The sequence below is a fragment of the Rattus norvegicus genome, chromosome 8 (assembly GCF_036323735.1).
Source record: "Rattus norvegicus strain BN/NHsdMcwi chromosome 8, GRCr8, whole genome shotgun sequence".
NCBI lineage: Eukaryota > Metazoa > Chordata > Mammalia > Rodentia > Muridae > Rattus > Rattus norvegicus.
The window spans coordinates 123,925,657-123,944,806 of record NC_086026.1 but is presented as its reverse complement, the minus strand read 5'-3'; the positions used below and the strand labels follow the sequence as shown (position 1 = coordinate 123,944,806).

Sequence of the window (19,150 nt, the reverse complement as noted above, 5' to 3'; positions counted from 1 at the left end):
TGATTAAAAGGTTTTCCTTTTTTTTTTAGATACTACTAGCCCTCAAATTTTACAATTACTTAATGCTTTATTAGAGGCAGGTTTTCTACATAAAATCAGTGAGTGATGATTTCAGTGTAAATTGTCTGACAACTCACTGTCCTTTCAGTGCTCTGGCTCAGACAACTAAACAAAACCATAGACCCAGCTCTTTGAAAATGGTAATGGAGTTGATAACACACCCTCACAAAAAGAGGAAGACTCCATTTGCTTACTTTCAACGCCCAGCCTCACCCTGCCAACTCAGGGATTTCTAAATAAGGCTAAATCTGGACCTTGTTTACAGGATTTGACATTTCTAATTAATGCTTATGTTTAGGTAAATAAAGCTGGTGAGGGGCTGGAGAGATGGCTTAGTGGTTAAGAGCACTAAGTACTGTTCCTTTATAGGCCATTTAAAAACTCAAACTGTATTGCCTGGACCCCTTAGCAAGGGAGGACAATAATACCAGGCAGATTATAGGCCTTACATAGAAACAATTAGTCAAAAAGTCTCATTCTTTATATCATCAAAACAATAATGCTGGAAACAATAATTTGGTATACAAGTCAATTTATAAATACAAGTGCTCAGTGTCCTCAATTTAATCCTCGAGGACTTATCTTAATAAATAATATTTTAACAATTTTAATAAATAAAAGGGGGAACTATCCCTGAATGCTAATAATGCTCGTTTTATTTCAATTATAAAATTTGGATGCCAAGGTTTATGGCACCCTACAACTAGGCATACTTCTGCCTAGGTGAAATAGAAAGACCCACATATTGGCATGATCCTGTCCAGGTATTTTATATGGGGAAGAGGGAATGTTTGTGTTTTTTCTACAGAATGCTACAGGAGTGTGCCAGCTGCCTGAGAGTCTGGTGAGCCATGCTGATCCTGGGAGCATGAAGATTCAATTCAGTCTCGTGGTTCTGGTTCCTGGAGTCATTCCTGTGCCCTTAGAGGAAGACGGAGGATTCCCCCTCATCTTTTGTCATCACAGAAATTCTGGCATTGCTGCAGTCATTGTGTCCTGTCCCATCTCGGCCTGCCCTCCGACCCTCTGTGCACTGCTGCTTGCTGGAAGCTGCTGTGGACTGGGGAACTCTGCCCTGGTTCTGCAGATCTCAGACATGGTTCCATTGCCTGCTGGTTGGTCCAGAGAAGAATGACCGATCCTGAACTGTCCTGGGAAAGACCTAGGCATTTTCGCTGCTATTGTGGCAGCCATTACTGCTGCAGCCATTGTGTCTGCAGTGTCTGGAGTTACCCTCCCCCAATCTATTGTTAGGCAAGCACAGTGGGTGAACTTTCTGGAGTAGTTGCTAACAATTGGGAATTCTAAATTTTATTATAGGAGCGGCTTGACTACGGCCCTTGGTGGTAACAGCTGAGGAGAACCAGATGAGGTGCCCACTACTTATCGGGAGAGGCTCAACTTCCACAATCTCTTAAATTAACGCCATCTGGCCTCTGCTCCTTCGCCCCTGGGCTCAAGTAAGAGGAATGACAAGATGATCCAATGTAGCTATCCTCAGGGACGGGCAACTTCCTCTGACCCTTGACCAATCTAAGGCAGGAACCTTGGGGGCGACAAGGTGATCCTATGACAGATAAGGCTGGGGTTTGAGAGGTCGATCCTAAGACAGAGGTGGCTACACCCCGTTTAAACGTACGGGCCGGTCAAATGCTCCTCTGCCCAGTTTCTCCCCCAATAAACACACACGTATAGCCCAGAACGGTGTGTTACAGCATAAGTTCATTTCTAGCCATTGGGGTGCAGTCCTAACTGCAAGAGTGGCTCGCCATGGCCGAGCTGGGCACTCTGTGAGGCATGTCTGATCTCTCTCAGACCACTACTTCCACCTAATGGTTTTTTATAAAAGAATAACGGGGGAGATGTAGTGCCATATTGGATTTGGGCCTGGCTGCTTTGTAACTGCATGGCCACAGTTAAGAAGTCATGGGATTGTTGGACAGAGGCCTCTCCCATGTATTTACGGCACAGGAAGAAAAGACCAAGTAGTAAACACCCGATATCTTCACTGCATGACCTCTGCTGAGCCCAGCTGATGCATGTGGAACTGACACACCTGGACCACACCTGGGTGGTGGTCAATTTACTTCTGCCTTTTACTTCCTCAGCCTTTATCCTTGAGATTTAGGCTGGTCTTCTGGGATTTCTCCCTAATTAATTCAGGTCTCGTAGTTGGTCTTTTGTTACCGAAGTCACGAGCCAGGTAGTCATGAGCCAGGGTTTCCCACTGTGCTTCCCAGTTATTTTCTACCTGGAGACTTGGGTATATAAGTGGTGAATAAAGCTACAGGAGACTCTCACTATTCCTCTCACTCTCACTATTCCTCTCACTCTCACTATTCCTCTCACTCTCACTATTCCTCTCACTCTCACTATTCCTCTCACTCTCACTATTCCTCTCACTCTCACTCTTCCTTCCCAGCTTCCTCTCTCTCTCTCTCTCTCTCTCTCTCTCTCTCTCTCTTCCTCTCTCTCTCTTCCTCTCTTCCTCTCTTCCTCTCCTGGCTTGACACGATAACCTGTGTGTGTGTATGTGTGTTTCTTTCATCCCGTAGGCTTTCGCCCGATTCTCGGTACCAGGTCGGTGCTGGCGCCGACACCCAACCTTTGAACTTCTGCCCTGAAACCATTATTCTTGTCCATTCCAAAAAGGAGTCTGTTTTCTTTCTTGTTTTTTAAGCGGGGAGAGCGGGAACGGGATGGGCAGAAGGGGAAGGACAGATCCCACTGATGACCTCAGCAGACTGGAGGGTTCCCCTAGACTTTTTGAGACCTCAACTCAAGCAAAACCTGGATTTGGTTTTGACCCATAAAAAGAATTTCTAGACAAGTTGGTTTATGCAAAGAGCTAGGGATTAATAAGGGCATTTTGATACAGACAAAGAGAGATGCTTAAGAAGCAAGACTTCCTCAAAACGATAGATGGAGGATTTTCTGTGTAGAGTCCACTCCATCCTCTTGGCTGTGGTCACAGGCACCATTTTAGTGAGTTTTGAAGTTGCTACCTTCAAAGGGTTGCTAAGAAACCTGATGAGGTGACTGGGTGGTTCTGAGGAGTACTTGCCAGGATTTCAGTTGATAAGATCCCCCAGGACGCAGGAAGCTACGATAGGCTCACTGCCAGCAAAGTTAACCTTCTGTTTGAGATTCTCAGGCAATGCAGGGGTTAAGGAGTGAGGCCCAAGGTCGTTGTTACAGCAAATACTGCTGGTTTTCCTGGAGCATCTGCTTTTCAGTTATCAAAAGGCTTTAAAGAAGACTCTGGGGTGCAGACTAGTTAAAAGTGCATACTACCCTCCAGAGGGCCAGAGTTCAGTTCCCATCACCCACAAACAAAATATGGTATTTGACCATGCAGAGTCCCTCGACATGGCTGCCGGCACCAACCAGCCAGGAGCACATGGGAGGGAAACTACAGCCACAAACACCTAGGATACAGTAGCTAAACACGTTGCAGGATTAGTAGGTCATTCAACGATCCTTGTTATCAGGAAAACACAAATTATGAGAATTCAAAACTGCTTTACCTCATTCCATTGGAAAATAACTGAAAAAATCTAACACTGTTTTTTGAGGCCATGAAGAATGCTGTGGATAATGAGAGAAGACAATTTGGTATCACGTCATTGAAGACATCAGAACTTTACACATAACTCACCCATTCTACAATGAGGCGGAGATCTAGAGAAACACCTAAAAAGGAATCGAGAATTTACTTACAAGGATTTACTTTCTTTCCTTTCCTTCCTTTCTGTAGGTTGATGTCTATATGCAGGTGAGGACTGGCACGAGTTAAGCCGAGGCCTCTGATTGGACGGGGAGAAAGTGGGGCGGGCACAGAGCTTTGGTAAGGGGAGAGAGGAGAAGAAGTAGAACCAAAATGGAAACAGAGACGGACAACCCAGATCTGTGTGGCCTCAAATGGCCACAGTTTGTTATGAATAGTTTTTAAGGGATGGATTTCTATAGGTCAATTTATCTTGTCTAGGTGGGCGGTTTATATCTTTATCAGTTGGTTGTGAGTTTATTGTGTGGACGTATTGTGGATTTAACATATAAATCTGTTGAATTGCAAACCTCTAGAGTCCCGATTTTACTGGGTAGCTGGGACCAGAGTTCCTGGCTGGCAGAGAGATAGCCAGGAGAGGGCGGCTAGCATTGGGGGCAGAGAGACCGCCTAGGCCACAGAGCAGCTGGGAGTAGCATGGCGTGGTGCCCTAGAAGCAGCCGCCGTTGAGATGAAAATACCCTGCAGATGCCATGTGGCCCACCGGAGCCGGCTAGCGCAGGATGGTAGATTTTTTTAATAATTACCTCAACACCCTTCTCTCTCCCTCCGTCCCCCTCCATTTCTTCCTTCCTGCCTTTCTTCTTTCCTTTCTTTCTTTTAAGGCAAGGTCTCACTATTTATTCCTGGCTGGCCTACAACTCACAGAAATCTGCCTGCCTCTACCTACAGTGTTGGGATAAAGTCACACACTGCCACACCTGGCGTGTGTGTGTGTGTGTGTGTGTGTGTGTGTGTGTGTGTGTGTGACACACAGTATCCACTTAATGTGTACATAGAGGTATTACCATCTACCATAGCACAGATAGCCTTTCAGGGGCCAATCCCTGAAGAAATCTGAGTCTCTATGCCCAGTACCCACAGATTGCCAATAGTTCTTCAGCCAGGGGAAGGACTTTGTGACTCTCTCCCCTACTTATGCCTGGACTTTGTCTGGACTGATCTTATGCAGGTTCTTATGCAGGTCTCATGGATGGTGTTTGGTTGTTTGTTTGTTTGTTGTTTGTTTGTTTGTTTAAGATAGGACTTCCCTAATTTGCCAAGGCTTGAGTCAAACTTCTTCCATAAGCCAGGCAAGCCTTGAACTTACAAGTCTCCTGCCTCAGCCTCCCAAGGAGCTGAGATTACTGGCTTGTTCAGTCAAGTTGCCTTTTTTTAAAGTAAACTCCACTTTTCATACTTTTCCAAACCACCCAGTGTCTTAGTTACTGTTTAATTGCTGAAAGGAGACACCATGACCAAAGCTACTTCTAAAAGAAAGCATTCAATCAGGGGTTTGTTTACAGTTTTAGAGGGTTAGCCCATTGTCATCATGGTGGGGAGCACGGTGGCAGCCAGGCTGGCATGCACTGGAGCAGTAGCTGAGAGCTCACATTGATCCATAAGTTGCAGAGAGAGAGAAAGAAACCGGGTGGGCCTGGTCTTTTGAAACCTCTAAGCCCAGCTCCAGAGACGCAGCAAACTACTACACCTCCTAATCCTTCCAAAACAGTTCCACTAACTGGAGACCAAACATTCAATTATTTGAGCCTATGGGAGACTTTCTCATTCAAACCACCACACCCCGTAGTGGAAGCCACAGAGGCTCTGTTAGCTTCCCCTTTCTCCTTTCCTTAAAACAGTTGCAGGTTTCATCTGAGAATTGTGTCCATCCAACCCTACCCTTCCAGATGAAGCTGCATGCAAATATCTTCATCGAATGCTGAATCGATTGGCTTGCAGATAACAGGGGAGTAGGGCTGTCCAATCAGAAGGAGTCCCAATCGATTGGCTTACAGGTAACACGGGAGTAGGGCTGTCCAATCAGAAGGAGCCCCAATCGATTGGCTTGCAGATAACACGGGAGTAGGGCTGTCCAACAGAAGGAGCCCCAAGTTGACTGGAAAAACGATTGGTGCCTTTTTCTACGGATCTGGAGTCTGGGAGGAGAGGAGCCCATATTGCTCTGAGCCAGCCACGTGGAATCTGAAGATGAAGCCGGCAGATGTGGGAGGTGAGCTGAGTGAAGGAAAATAGTTAAATCCTGATGATATCATTTATGAGCCGAAGTACCTAAGCGCAGATCTACTCTTGAACATCTGATTGCCCGCGCAATAAACTCCCCCGCTGACTGAAAGATTTTCGTCTGCGCTGTGACTCACAACCCCAAAATTTCTAGACCATGAATAGCTTCTTTATCATTTAAAAAATTTTTGTTAATTCTTTGAGAATTTCAGACATGTATATAAAGTATTTTGAGCATACTCACCCCTCTTCCTTCAATGTTCCCAACACCTCAATACACCTCCTGCTCAACTTCCTATCGTGTCTCCCTTTTAAAATAATAACCAATGAGTCCAATTAATCTGCCCCAGACACGGGTATGGGGCCACCCACTGGGACAAGGACAAACTAGCATGATTCTCATGATGATAATGGCTCCTCCCCAGGGGTGGGGTTTTGGGATCCCTTCTCCCATTCATGTTGGGTTTTTGACTGGCACACAACTGCTTCTTGATCTTTAGGTCAGAACCTCCAGATAGGGCAGCTTAAATGAATATGAAGATTACACACACACACACACACACACACACACACACACACACACACACACCAGCAGTAAATCAGACTTTTGAATGTGCAATGGTAAAAACTTTTTCGAAGTAAACCGTTAACGGATCCAGAGTGATGCCAGTAACATGCACTATGTTACACCGTGTGACTCCGCTAGTGTCTTAATTCTGAAACTCAAGTTAGCAACGGAATGATAATTTTAGAGTCAATCGTTCTACCATGAAACCATACAAAGTACTTTGTGTGCCATCGCACCGTGGGACAGCAAGGAATGCCACCTGACACAACTCAGACTCTAGGCTATAGTGATGATTTCATAAAGCTTTCTGCTCCTCTAAAAACTGTAGTTTAGTGATGAAAAACAAAGACTTTTTATATTTTCCTGTGTCACTCTCCCAGCATCCACCTCTTAGTGTGTCTTTGTATGTTCTGTGTCCTTGTGCGGTTCTGTGGTGGAATGTTTGATGCTAAAAACTGTTATTCAGATTGCTAAGAACTCAAAACTAGATGACATGTGGCTTGGGATTAGGAGAGAATTTCCAACAGTTTCTGGAATGACCCTAAACAAACATCAGCCATCTTGAACTACATAGTCACATTTGGCAGAACTCTCAGCAGTGACAGTGAGAAAATCAGGATACAGGTCAACTCTGGGGAATATTGAAGCCGTTCTAGGTCCTGCAGTATCAGAGAGCCAGCCAGGGGGCAATGCTTTATGTAAAACTAAATGAGCACATCCAGCTCACTATTATACAAATCTGCTTTCCTCTTTAATAAAAAAATGTATGCATACTGTGATGGTTAACATATGTTTGGCCCAAGGAGTGGCACTATTAGAAGGTGTGGCCTTGTTGGAGGAAGTGTGTCACTGTGGGGGTGGACTTGGAGACCCTCCTCCTAGCTGCCTGGGGATGCTCAGTCTGTTCCTGGCTTCCTTTGGGTGAAGATGTGAAACTCTCAGCTCCTGCACCATGCCTGCCTGGATGCTGTCATGCTCCCACCTTGATGATAATGGACTGAACCTCTGAACCTGTAAACCAGCCCCAATTAAATGTTGTCCTTTATAAAGCTTACATTGGTCATAGTGTCTCTTCACAGCAATAAGACCCTAACGAAGACACATACTAACAAAAATTTTTTGAAAATTTACTTATTTATCATTTCCCATCGTTAAAGGTTTGTTTTGTTTATTTATGTGATTAAAAACAAGATCCAAAATATTTTAATACTCCCTCTCGATAGCAAAGCCTAACAAGAGGGGTCATGAAACAGCACATTTTTTCCACCGTGGAATCTTCATGGTGGTTTTTTCAAGGCTATTCTACATAAACAGTGTTTCTGTCTCTTACTTCCATGGGTATGGATCTAGCTTATCTCTTCCCTGTTTCTAGGTCAACAGTGCGGTACTCAGAATAATTTATTTGTCAAAAATCCTCTTAGCATGGTCAAGGTCAATAATCCATTACAGGTAAGTTCATCTGAAAGACCAGTTGTGTTTAGAAGTGATTGGGTGAGGCTACATGTTACATTCACATCATAAAAGGAATTCAGACAGATTCGTAGAGCCACTGCACGTGGTGATGCTGGGAATGGATACCCAGCAGAACCAAGCGCCGCTGCCTTTCGACAGGAGAGAAGAAGGCTGAGAGACCAGAACGTCCTCATTCTGACGGAGGCTGGCGACACTTGAAAGGATACTCACCTCACCAGCTGGGACTGGGGGATTCCAAAAGCTTATAACACATGTTCGTTCCACCCCCAACTAGGTGCAGAGTTGTGATTCTCATAGTCTGAGGTACAGATGTACCCATGAGGACCTTGAAAATGGTGCTTCCTAGGAGTCTCCTGAAGGGTGAACAAACAAAGCCTTCTCAGTCAGAAGGTAGAAGACCCAAGGGTGGACAGGCAATGTCAACACTTGACAACACTGCAGTCTTCCACCACTGGCCTCCTCACTTCCCTTTGTGCCTCTTAATTCTCCCCCATACTTCACCCTGCACCCCCACAAAGCCCACCACATCCTCTGACCCTCAGTGAGGCAACCACTTCACACCCTCTGAAGAATGTTTTAAAGTCAAAGAATTAAGTGTTTCGTTCCCTCAACTTCAGCCAAGTTTCCATTGTTTCATAGAATCCGTGATGGCTCAGCGGAGCTGAGTCAGAAGCAGAGTCATGTACCTTACAGGATGACTGATGCGGCAGGCTGGCATCCTCAAGCGTGGCTTTATGGGAAAGCTGACAGGTTAGAGGAGCTGTGTGTTTCAGTGAACGGGAAGAGGCAGAAAACACAGAGTAGACTCTAGCCCTGGAGAGGCTGGAACAAGCATCAGTTTCTACAAGTTGCAGATGGGACAGGGCGCAGACCTAACTCATAGGTTGTTCAGGGAAGTCGGAATGAAGACTAGAGAGCAGTTATCAGACCGTCAGCCAGAGAAAGAGCCCGATACCCATGTGGAATTACTGCTATCAACAATAGTAGTAGTAGTAGTAGTAGTAGTAGTAGTAGTAGTAGTAGTAGTAGTAGAAATAGTAGAGGAGGAGGAGGAGGAGGAAGAAAGAAGAAGAAGAAGAAGAAGAAGAAGAAGAAGAAGAAGAAGAAGAAGAAGAAGAAGAAGAAGAAGAAGAAGAAGAAGGGGAAGGGGAAGGGGAAGGGGAAGGGGAAGGGGGAAGAGGAAGAGGAAGAGGAAGAGGAAGAAGAAGAAGAAGAAGAAGAAGAAGAAGAAGAAGAAGAAGAAGAAGAAGAAGAAGAAGAAGAAGAAGAAGAAGAAGAAGAAGAAACATAGGACATGAAATCAACAGGTAATAATAACTGGATATTTCTCTTGTTGAAAAGATTTCATTGTGAGGTAGACACTGGGGGAAGGAGCTAGTCGACAATTCGCATTTTACACCCACGTTTTTGGCTCTCTTTCTTTGTGCCTACCTCACTGCGTATCTATTACAAATCTCAAGACTGCCCTTTCTAGGATTCCTCAGATCTGAAGTTAGCACATTGCAGGTAACAATAAGCAATGTGAAACAAAGACCCAATACTAAAGGCCTGTCTCCTCTTTTCCTGGGAGATTTGCTTGGTGAATAGATTGCTTTTCCTTAAAGGTCACTTTGTTGTGTTGGAATACCTTGCACCTGGCACAGCCCTCTTCCTGCAGGACGAGGCACAAAGGTCATCTAAGAGACACTTCCTACCATTTACCCATCATGCTTCCTCCACAGGAGAAACAACTCAAGCTGGTTCATGAGTTCATGAGGGAGACTACCTGGGGGAAGAGGTGTTATCCAAGACCAAGACAGCAAGCCATATTTTATATATCTTCCATTTGGGTATCGTATGGGGGTTTATTACAGTGGGTGTTCATTGAATTTTTACTCTATACTGGGGGGAAAAGATACTAAAGGTTTTTTTGACACCCCCCCCCACTAAAAGTTTTTTTAATGTATCGTTTAATAGAGTGCTGAAATTTATCTTCTGAGGCAAGTTATTATTAGTCTCATTGTAAGATTGTTTTTATTTATGTCTACATGTGTGTTTAGGCCCGAGGAGGCAGAAGAGGGCATTAGGAGTTGGATCTGAAGTTATAAGTACTCATGATGTGGGTGCTGGGAGCCAAAGTCGAGGCCTCTCTGAGAATTACAAGTGGCCTTAACCACTGGGCCACCTCACCAGCCCCCAATTACTCATTTAAAGAAAATAATAATAATAAAACAACAGCCAGGTGTGGAGGCACTTGAGAATTGGAGACATTCAAGGCAAACCTTTGCTACACAGTGATTTGAGACCAGCCTGGGTCATACAAGAAGGAAAAGGTGACAAAGACTCACAAGGTCTTAGGAGTGTTCGTTGATTTGGGGGAAACGTCCGGTGGGTAGTGTGAACAGAGGAGCTCTTCCTCCACTCTAAGCTCCATGACCAAGTGAAAGGGTGGGAGACGGGAATCAGAGCAGTTCTGAGGAACCGAGAGAGGAAGCTGGTTCCCGCAGACATGTGTGTGGTCCCCGCTCTCTGAGCCGTCGACACACTATCCGAGCTGACCGTCTCGCTCCCGAAGATAAGAACCCGAGAGCTTCTCAAACCCAAGGCAAAATGTATCATGAAGAAGGTGCACACAATAATTATCTAGCAGAGACGGGCGCCGTCTCCTTCCACCCTCCGCGTGTTTCTGAGAAGAGCGACGATCCCATTTCTCAAATAACAACAGAAGGCCCTGGGCTAGAGAGATGGCTCAGCGGCTAAGTGACAGGTTATTTCTCCACTGGTGAGATGAGCTAATCCGAGCCAGACTAGAATGTATTAAAGGCAGTTTTATTGGGAAGCTCCTCTTGGGTGAGTTCACTGGCCTCAAAGATCGAGGCCAGGGGGTGGGGGGAGAAAGAGAGAAAGGAGGCGGGGGGTAAGGGTAGAGGGGGAGAGAGAGAGAGAGAGAAAGTTCAGGGTTGGGGCAGGGTATGGCAGGTGGGGACTGAGGGATGCTGGGAGAACCTTGAGGCCAGGTCTGCTTTAATATGTAAAATACACACCTTGTCCCAGTCCCCTATTCCACGTCTGAAACCAAACCAAAAGCACTGGCTGTCCTTGCAGGGCCTGAGGCCAGTTCCCAGCACCCACATGGTGGCTCACAACCATCTGCAACTCCATTTCCAGGGAATCTGGCGCCCTCTTCTGGCCTCCAAGGACAGCAGCCACACATGTAGTGCACAGACATGCATGCAGGCAAAACACGCACATAAAGAAAATAAATCTTTGTTTTTAAGAATAAAAGGTCCCAGGGGTTGGGGATTTAGCTCAGTGGTAGAGCGCTTGCCTAGGAAGCGCAAGGCCCTGGGTTCAGTCCCCAGCTCCGAAAAAAAGAACCAAAAAAAAAAAACAAACCAAAAGAATAAAAGGTCCCAAGGGTTGACTCAGAGACCACAGCTACACTTGGCGATTCGGGATGTTTCCTTTGCTCTGTCTAGTCATATTGAAACATTTGAGTAAACATTAAAAAAATAAAACAAAAAACCAGGAGATTGAACAAGGGGCAGTCATTAAACATTTCCATTATTTAAAAAAAATTAAATGTTACAAATTTACAGTGAAATCCATCAAGAATGAAGGGGGACACGCTTAAGGTAACAACAGGAATAGCATTCGTGCACTCAAAACAATTAGGCTGACGCCAAAACCTAAAGGCGATATATTGAAAAGTGCCTATAATGGAAGTCTATTGAAAGATGGTCTATGGTGGCCAGGGGCAAGGAGTGGTTTTCACGAGGAAGGGGCAGAAAAGAGGGAAAGAAAGAGTTTGGCATGAGATTTTGGGAAGCAATAGAAAAGTCCATACATCAGTTACTGTAACGTTCTCATAGCTGTAATTACACATCGAAACCCTTCCAGCTGTCCACTACAACAGTGTAGTGAGTTCTACCTCAGCAACAACACCCAAGAAACACTGAAGCCCAATACGGCCTCAGAGCTTACTGTCCATGCCACTTATGAGTCCATCTGAAGGAAGCCATGTAACATGCCTCCCCAGCTCTAGTCTTGGGGATGTATTCAGTAGTGTAAGATGATCTTCCTTATGTTAATAGATGTGAGAAGATCCACCTTAGCTGTGGCCCCGAAGTAGAGGTCCTGGACTGCATAAAGTGCGTCGGAGGCATTTTTTACTCATTATGATTTCAGAGGCCCGAGCCCACTATGGGCAGAGCGATCCCTATGCAGGTGGTTCTGGGTTGTGTTAGAAAGCAGGCTCAGTGAGCCCCAAGAGCAAGCCAGTGATCAGCAGCATTCCTCTGTGGCCTCTGCTCCCGTCCCTGCCTTGTACTCCTGCCCTGGCCTCTTTCGATGATGGGCAGGAAACTATAAGCAAAATAAGCCTTTCGCTCCATACGTTGCTTTTGCTTGTGGCTTTATCACAGCAGCGGAGGAGCACTTAGGTTAAGACAGGCAACACTCTCTGCTGTTGAGTCCAGATGCAATGAGATCCCCTGCTTCCGGTTCCTACCTCAGCGACTTCCCACCTGCTTCCAGCCCCTGCCTCAGCGACTTCTCTGCCACTGTAGACTGTATCCTGGAACTGAGTCAGAACCAAGCCTTTCTCCCATAAGTTGATCTTGTCAGGAGATTTTATCATAGCAACAGGGAAAAGAAACTAAGACAGAAGCATTTTAATTGGCTTTCCTGTTAAGTCCTGTAAAGACAAAAATGAAAGTACGAGTCTACTGAGGTAGTCAAAATACAGGTAGGATTTTTCTTCTGTGCTTTTTCTTTGTTTTGTTTTTGATTATTAGTTGGCTGACCTTTAAAATTTTTTAAGTGTGTGTGTGTGTGTGTGTGTGTGTGTGTGTGTGTGTGTGTGTGTGTGTTATGTGTGTGAGTGCAGTGCCTGTGGAAGCCAGGATCCCCTGGGTCTGGAGTTATTACAAGCAACCTTGCTAGGGTTTGAATGGGTCCTCTGCAAGCACAGCACGTGCTCCTAATTGTTGAGCCATTTCTCTAAACCCATGTTGGTTTCTTGAGACAGGATCTTTATAGCTCAAGCTGCCGTGGAGCTACAGACTTTGAACTCTTGGCAGTCCTCCTGCCAGGGCCTCCCAGGTACTGAGATTATAGGTTTTGAAGCACCACACCCGGTTTTTCCTGGATTTTGAATTCCACTAATGTCACCGCGAACTGTTTGCATACGTCTCTAAGGGAATTATAAACCGAGGTAATAAACAGAACGTACCCAAGGGAATAGTCAACAGACATGCAAGAGCCTGACCTCGATGCACTAACGGGGTTGGGGGCGTGACTCGCTCGTATTCAGAGGATTGAAATAGAGACGAAGGCTTTGTCATGTTCCTTGCACCCTAAAGTGCTGGACAGACTTCCTCATATCACCTATTCCAGCACCTTCTACCCTCACTCTGAATACCTACAGGTCTTCACTACCCTGACCAGCCCACAGCGCCCCCAAGCGATCATATATGTCTTAGACATCCCACAGGCCAGTGGGACCCATCCTAGTGGTCACATCTCTGAAGACTATCCCACCATGCTACTTTTACCCAGAGAGTCCATCATCACACTGTTCTTTCTACTCGGAACATTTTCTTTAAGTGATGCCTTCCTCTCTTCCTGTTGTGTTCTGACGGTGAAATGTCCCCTTGATTCCCAGTTGGTGGTGCCGTTCTGCGGGTTGGGGACCTTTAGGAGGTAGAGCCTCACTAAAGAAAGGTGTGGATCCCTGGGGGCGGGGCCACGACTTGGCATTACCTCACTTCCTTTTCCTTCAGTTTCCTGGATGCAGAAGCAATGTGACCAGCGGCCCCTCCTGCTACGCCACCTTCCCCACCATGGTGGACTAAGCCCTCCTAAGTTGCTTCTAATTACAGGAACAGGAGATGTAACAAACACACTTCCCAACTGTAGAAACAGTACTTCCTCGTGGGGCCTCTGGATCTGTGACAGACACCGTGACCAAAAGGTCCTCACCTGTATGTCACAGCTCATCCTGAAGGGAAGGAAGTCAGAGCAGGGACTCGAGGCAGGAACTGAAACACAGGCAGTGGAGGATTGTTGCTTACTGGCTTGCTCCCCATGGCTTGTTCAGCCTTTTTTCGCATATACCCCAGAACCACGACGCAGCGGGCCCATGAGTGACACCGCCCACAGGGGGCTGAGCCTGCCCACAGTGGGTTGAGCCCTCCCACACCAATCATTCCTCAGGAAAATGATCCCACAGACTTGCCTAGAGACCAAGCTGATGGAGGCGTCTGTTTAAAAAAATGAGGTTCATCTTCCCAGAAAACAATGACTTGTGTCCTGTGGACATAAACTAGCCAGGACACTGGGGTGTATGTAGGGGGGAGGGGGTACGACCAAGCTTAGAAAATAAGGAACAGAGCCCCAATTACCTGTTCTTATCCAGCCCTCTGCCTCTGCTGGCCCATCCCCAGTGCTCCAGCCTGAGTCTCCCAAACACTCAGTTCATGTCAGTCCATACACAGCTGCCCTGGGACATGCCTGGCCCATTGGTAGAGCAGATAAGTGCACTGTCCAACAGTTCTTGATTCGTGTTAATTCCACAGAGTCCCTTTGCACTCCAGCATGTCAAACTCCATGGTAAGCGTTGCGGCGTATAGGAAATAAATAGTGGAGGGAGCAAACTGTGGAAGAAGGAATTCCAAGCTGGCTAGAATGAGGCAGGTACAGAAGTCACCCTGGGCACGGATGCTAAGGAGATCCTGAAAACTTAGTAATTAGGGGAAATGATATATCTCTTAAAAACACTAACGGCTGGAGCCAGGGAGGTGGTTCAGTGGGTGAAAGGAGTAGCCACAGAGCCCCGACCATCTGATTTCCCTCCCAGAAGGCGCTGTGACCAGGGCATCTGTTATCCCAGCATTCCTGAGCTGAGATGGGAGGTGAGGATAGACACTCAGGTCAGCCAGCCTGCAGCATACTGCTTGGCAGCAGAGACGCCCGTCTCAGCATGGTGGAAGGTGAGAACCGGCTGCAAACGTCGTTCCTCTGACGGCAGCCACACCCACACACGCACACATAAATAGATGTTTTTAATCATAATTTATTTTTTTAAATATCCATGAAACCCCAAAACAAAGACATCAAAATGGCCTTGAAATATTTTTTATTGAGAGATTTTCAATGAATTTTGACCATGTTCAACTCACCTCCTCCCCACTTTAGTCTCACTTCCCCCTCCCCCCCAAGTCAAGTCCAGTCTGTGCTATCTACATATTCCTGGGTGTGAGACCATTTGCTGAGAGTGAAGTCTACTTATCAAGGACCACGCCCTTAAAGAAAACCAACTCTCCTTCCCCTAGCAGTTGCCAATTACCAAGAGCCCGTTAGCATAGGGTGGGATTTCTTATGCCTACCTCCAAATCTGACGTCTGAAACTAAATGCAGTAACCACTATGATTAAATATACAAATAAAGAATATACGGGCTTCCCAGGGAGGCCCTTCTGACAGACTGGACTTCCCAAATTCATATGTTCAAACTTAATCCCATGCAAGTAAATGTGCTCAGAGACCCTCAGAGTCCAAAGCAATGCCAGAAGTTCCCCCCCCACCCCCGTGCCCTCTCGGCACAGCCCAGTTGCAAACACAACACTTACCCACTTGTCCCTTACAGTTATGAACCTCACTGACTCTGTGATCATATCCATTGCCTGGATTCTGGGGCTTTCCCTACTGTTGGCGATGGATTGTTCATGCCTGTTAAACAAATGAAGGGAAACATGGGGAATGCCTAAATCGTCAGGAAGCCCCAGTTAGCTGGATTTTCACTTTCATGCCTAAGAAGAAAAATAAAACAGTACTCTTCATATCTGACATAATACTAAATGTTTGTCTTTCTGGCTTTCTTTCATTTCCCCTGAAAAATGACAAAATTATATCCTTCTTTTCGGCTGAACAATACTCAATTGTGTATTTTTTTTTTTAACCACAGTTTAAAAATCCATTCATCTGCTGATGTGTATGTGAGCCATTTCTATAACATGGCTGTGGTCGTTTGCATGAGAATGGTCCCCCATAGGCTCATATATTTAAATGTTTGGTCATTGGGGAGTAGAACTGTTTGGGAAGGACCAGGAGATGTGGATCTGTTAAAGGGGATGTGTTACTGGGGTAAGCTTTGAGGTTCCTCAGCTTGCTTGCTCTCTCCCTGTCTCTCCCCCTCCCTCCCTCTCTCCTGTCTCAGCTACTTCTCCAGCACCATGCCTGCCCACCTTCATGCTCCCCACCATGACAATAGTAAGCTAACTCCATGAAGCCATAAACAATCCCCTAGTTAAATGTTTCCTCCTATAAGTTGTCTTGGTCATGGTATCTCTTCACAGCAATAGACCAGTGACTAAGAATATGGTAAATAGTGACTGGCTCTAATAAATAGCTCATCAGTAAGCATGGACGTGCACTTATCCCTATGATGTGTGGACATCCCATTGACCTCAGTGCTTTGGCTGATCATGCGGCATTGGTATCTCTGTCTTCAGAGTGTGTGTAAGGGGGCTGCTAGGCACACTACATGTATATGTGTAGGTGCCCTGGCCCGTGTGGGCTGTGCACACATGTGAAGGACAGAAATGGATGGCGAGATTTCTTTCCTCCAACTTGGTCTTTTTTTTTTTTTTTGAGACCGAGTCTCTCACTGAATCGGAAGCTCATTGTCTTGGCTAGGCTGGCCAGCAAGGTCCCAGGATCCTCCATCTCTGCCCCCTAGCTCTGGGGTTACAGGTTTGGTTTCCATCACCATATCCAACTTTATGGGGATGCTGGAGATCTGAAGTGAGGTCTTCATGCTTATGCAGCAAGCACTTTACCTACTGGGTCATCTCCCCAGATCTAGGCTTTAAGGAACCTCCATGATGATTTCCATAGTGGCTGCACTAATGTGCATTCCCAATAGAAGTGTGAGAGAAGTACATACACTCATTTGTGTGTGCACGTGCACACACACAAACACACACACACACGCACACACATACACATGCACACACACAGACACACACACACACATACACACACAGGCACACATACACACAGACACACACACACACACATATACACACAGACACACAAACACACAGACACACAGACACACATGCACACACATACATACACACACATACACATACGCACACACATACAGACACACACACAGACACACACACAGACACACACACAGACACACACACATACACATGCACACACACACACACACACACCGTCAGTATTTGTTGGTGGTTGTGTTCTTGGTGATGACCACGAGTACGGTGAGATGAAATCTCATATCTTTGGTCTCCATCTCCTCAATTTTGCAATTAAATTCTTAAATAAACTTTATCATTAGAAATAATTACAAATAAAGTAAACATCACACATCAAAATTAGAAAGCTTTTGGGAAGAAAGGAGAAACACAAATGACCGATAACTTTGTTTTTTTTTTTAATATTCGATATCCCTAGCCACCAGGTACATGCAAATTAAAACTACCTGGAGACACCATCTCACCCTTGTCAAAATGGCTATCACCAAATCTGACAAACCTTGCAGAGGGTGTGGAGAGAAAAGAACCTTATTCACTGCTGGTACGGGTGTAAATTAAACAGCCAGTGTAGAGATCTGCTTGGAGATTTCTAAAAGTTTTTAGTGGCCTTTCCTTCACCTTGCCTTGTCTGTGCACAGCTGATGCTTGGCTCTTGATAGCGTGACCAAAACACAAGATGAGCATGAAAGAAAAGCAAACAGAAGTTCCAAATGAAACTGAAGATGCTGGAGCTTCAGTTTTAGCTCATCGAGCCTGTGGTATCACAAGGACAACTTGCCTTGGTTTCCCACAAAGAGCGTGTGTTAAATATTAACACGGATGCCCTTAATGGGGGTGTCTTAGTTAGGGTTTTACTGCTATGAACAGACACCGTGACCAATGCAAGTCTTAAAAAGGGCAACATTTAATTGGGACTGCTTACAGGTTCAGAGGTTCAATCCACTGTCATCAAGGCAGGAGCATGGCAGCATCCAGGCAGGCATAGCCCAGGAGGAGCTGAGAGTTCTACATCTTCATTCGAAGGCTGCTAGGAGAAGACTGGCTTCCAGGCTGCTAGGATGAGGATCTTAAAGCCCACACCAACGGTGACACACCCACTCCAACAGGGCCGCACCTCCTAATATTGTCACTCTCTGAGCCAAGCATATGCGAACTATAACAGAGGGTCTGCTTAGTCACTGCTCTACTGCTCTGAGGAGACACCATGACCAAGGCAGCATATATAGAAAGCATTAATTGGGGGTTTGCTGACAGTGTCAGGTGAGTCCATGACTGTCATGGTGGGAACATGGCAACAGGCAGGTAGGCATGGCACTGGAGCAGAGCTGAAAGCCCACATCTGATCTACAACCAGGAGGCACACTGGGCCTAGTTTTTAAAACCTCAAGGCCCACCCCCCAACGACACACCTACTCCAATTAGGCCACACCTCCTAATCCTTCCTAAAAAGCTCGCCAACCGAGACCCAGACATTTAAATATATGAACCTATGGGAGCCATTCTCATTCAAACCACCAGAGGGTCCTTCCGTTCACTGTTTGCCAGACCAGCTATTGACCAAAGCATTCCTCTTTTCCTGGACTGTGTTTGTGGACACAATATTATTAAATGGATGGCTAGATTGCCATCTAAGCAATTCCTGTATAGTTTCCTCTCACTGGATAATAATGATTAGTCTGGTCGTGTGAACCATTATGTGATCAGATGGGCTATGCTAGAAATATTCTCCCGCTGTGTGGCCCAAGTCATTACGTGGAGAAAACCAAACTCCAGCTCATCTCTTCCTTGTTCATTCTCTACCCCTCACACCACACCCTCCACAAAAGGATCTCTCATCTTAGCTGCAGCAACAGGGGGATACCAGCTAGCACAGCCCCCAGAAGCCTAAATGTCCCTTTCCCCTTAGGGATCTCCTCTTAGGTGAAGCAGGATCCTTGACATTGTGTTTTGCATGAGAGACGTCCCCTGTTGGCCCATGGTTTGGAACACTTGGTGCCCAGTTGGCTGTGCTGTTCGGAGATGCAATAGAACCTCTAGGAAGTGGAGCCCTGCTTCAGGTGTCCACTGCTGCCTCAAGTGTCCACTGCTGCAGAAGGTGTCCACTGCTGCAGAAGGTGTCCACTGCTGCAGAAGGTGTCCACTGCTGCCGAAGGTGTCCACTGGAGGTGGGCTTTGAGGTTTACAGTCCGGCTCTATCACCTATTCCCTGGAC

At 46.0% G+C, this 19,150-nt stretch overlaps 1 long non-coding RNA gene across 1 annotated transcript; it reads right to left on the bottom strand.

Moving 5' to 3' along the window:
* Positions 1-2,665: 2,665 nt before the first annotated feature.
* LOC108351790 (uncharacterized) lies at positions 2,666-16,022 on the bottom strand. The gene is made up of 3 exons (XR_001839552.3): positions 15,502-16,022; positions 8,103-8,245; positions 2,666-5,845 (listed from the first exon to the last, which is right to left on the bottom strand). It is a non-coding gene; the product is annotated as an uncharacterized LOC108351790 (long non-coding RNA).
* Between the last annotated feature and the right edge of the window lie 3,128 nt (positions 16,023-19,150).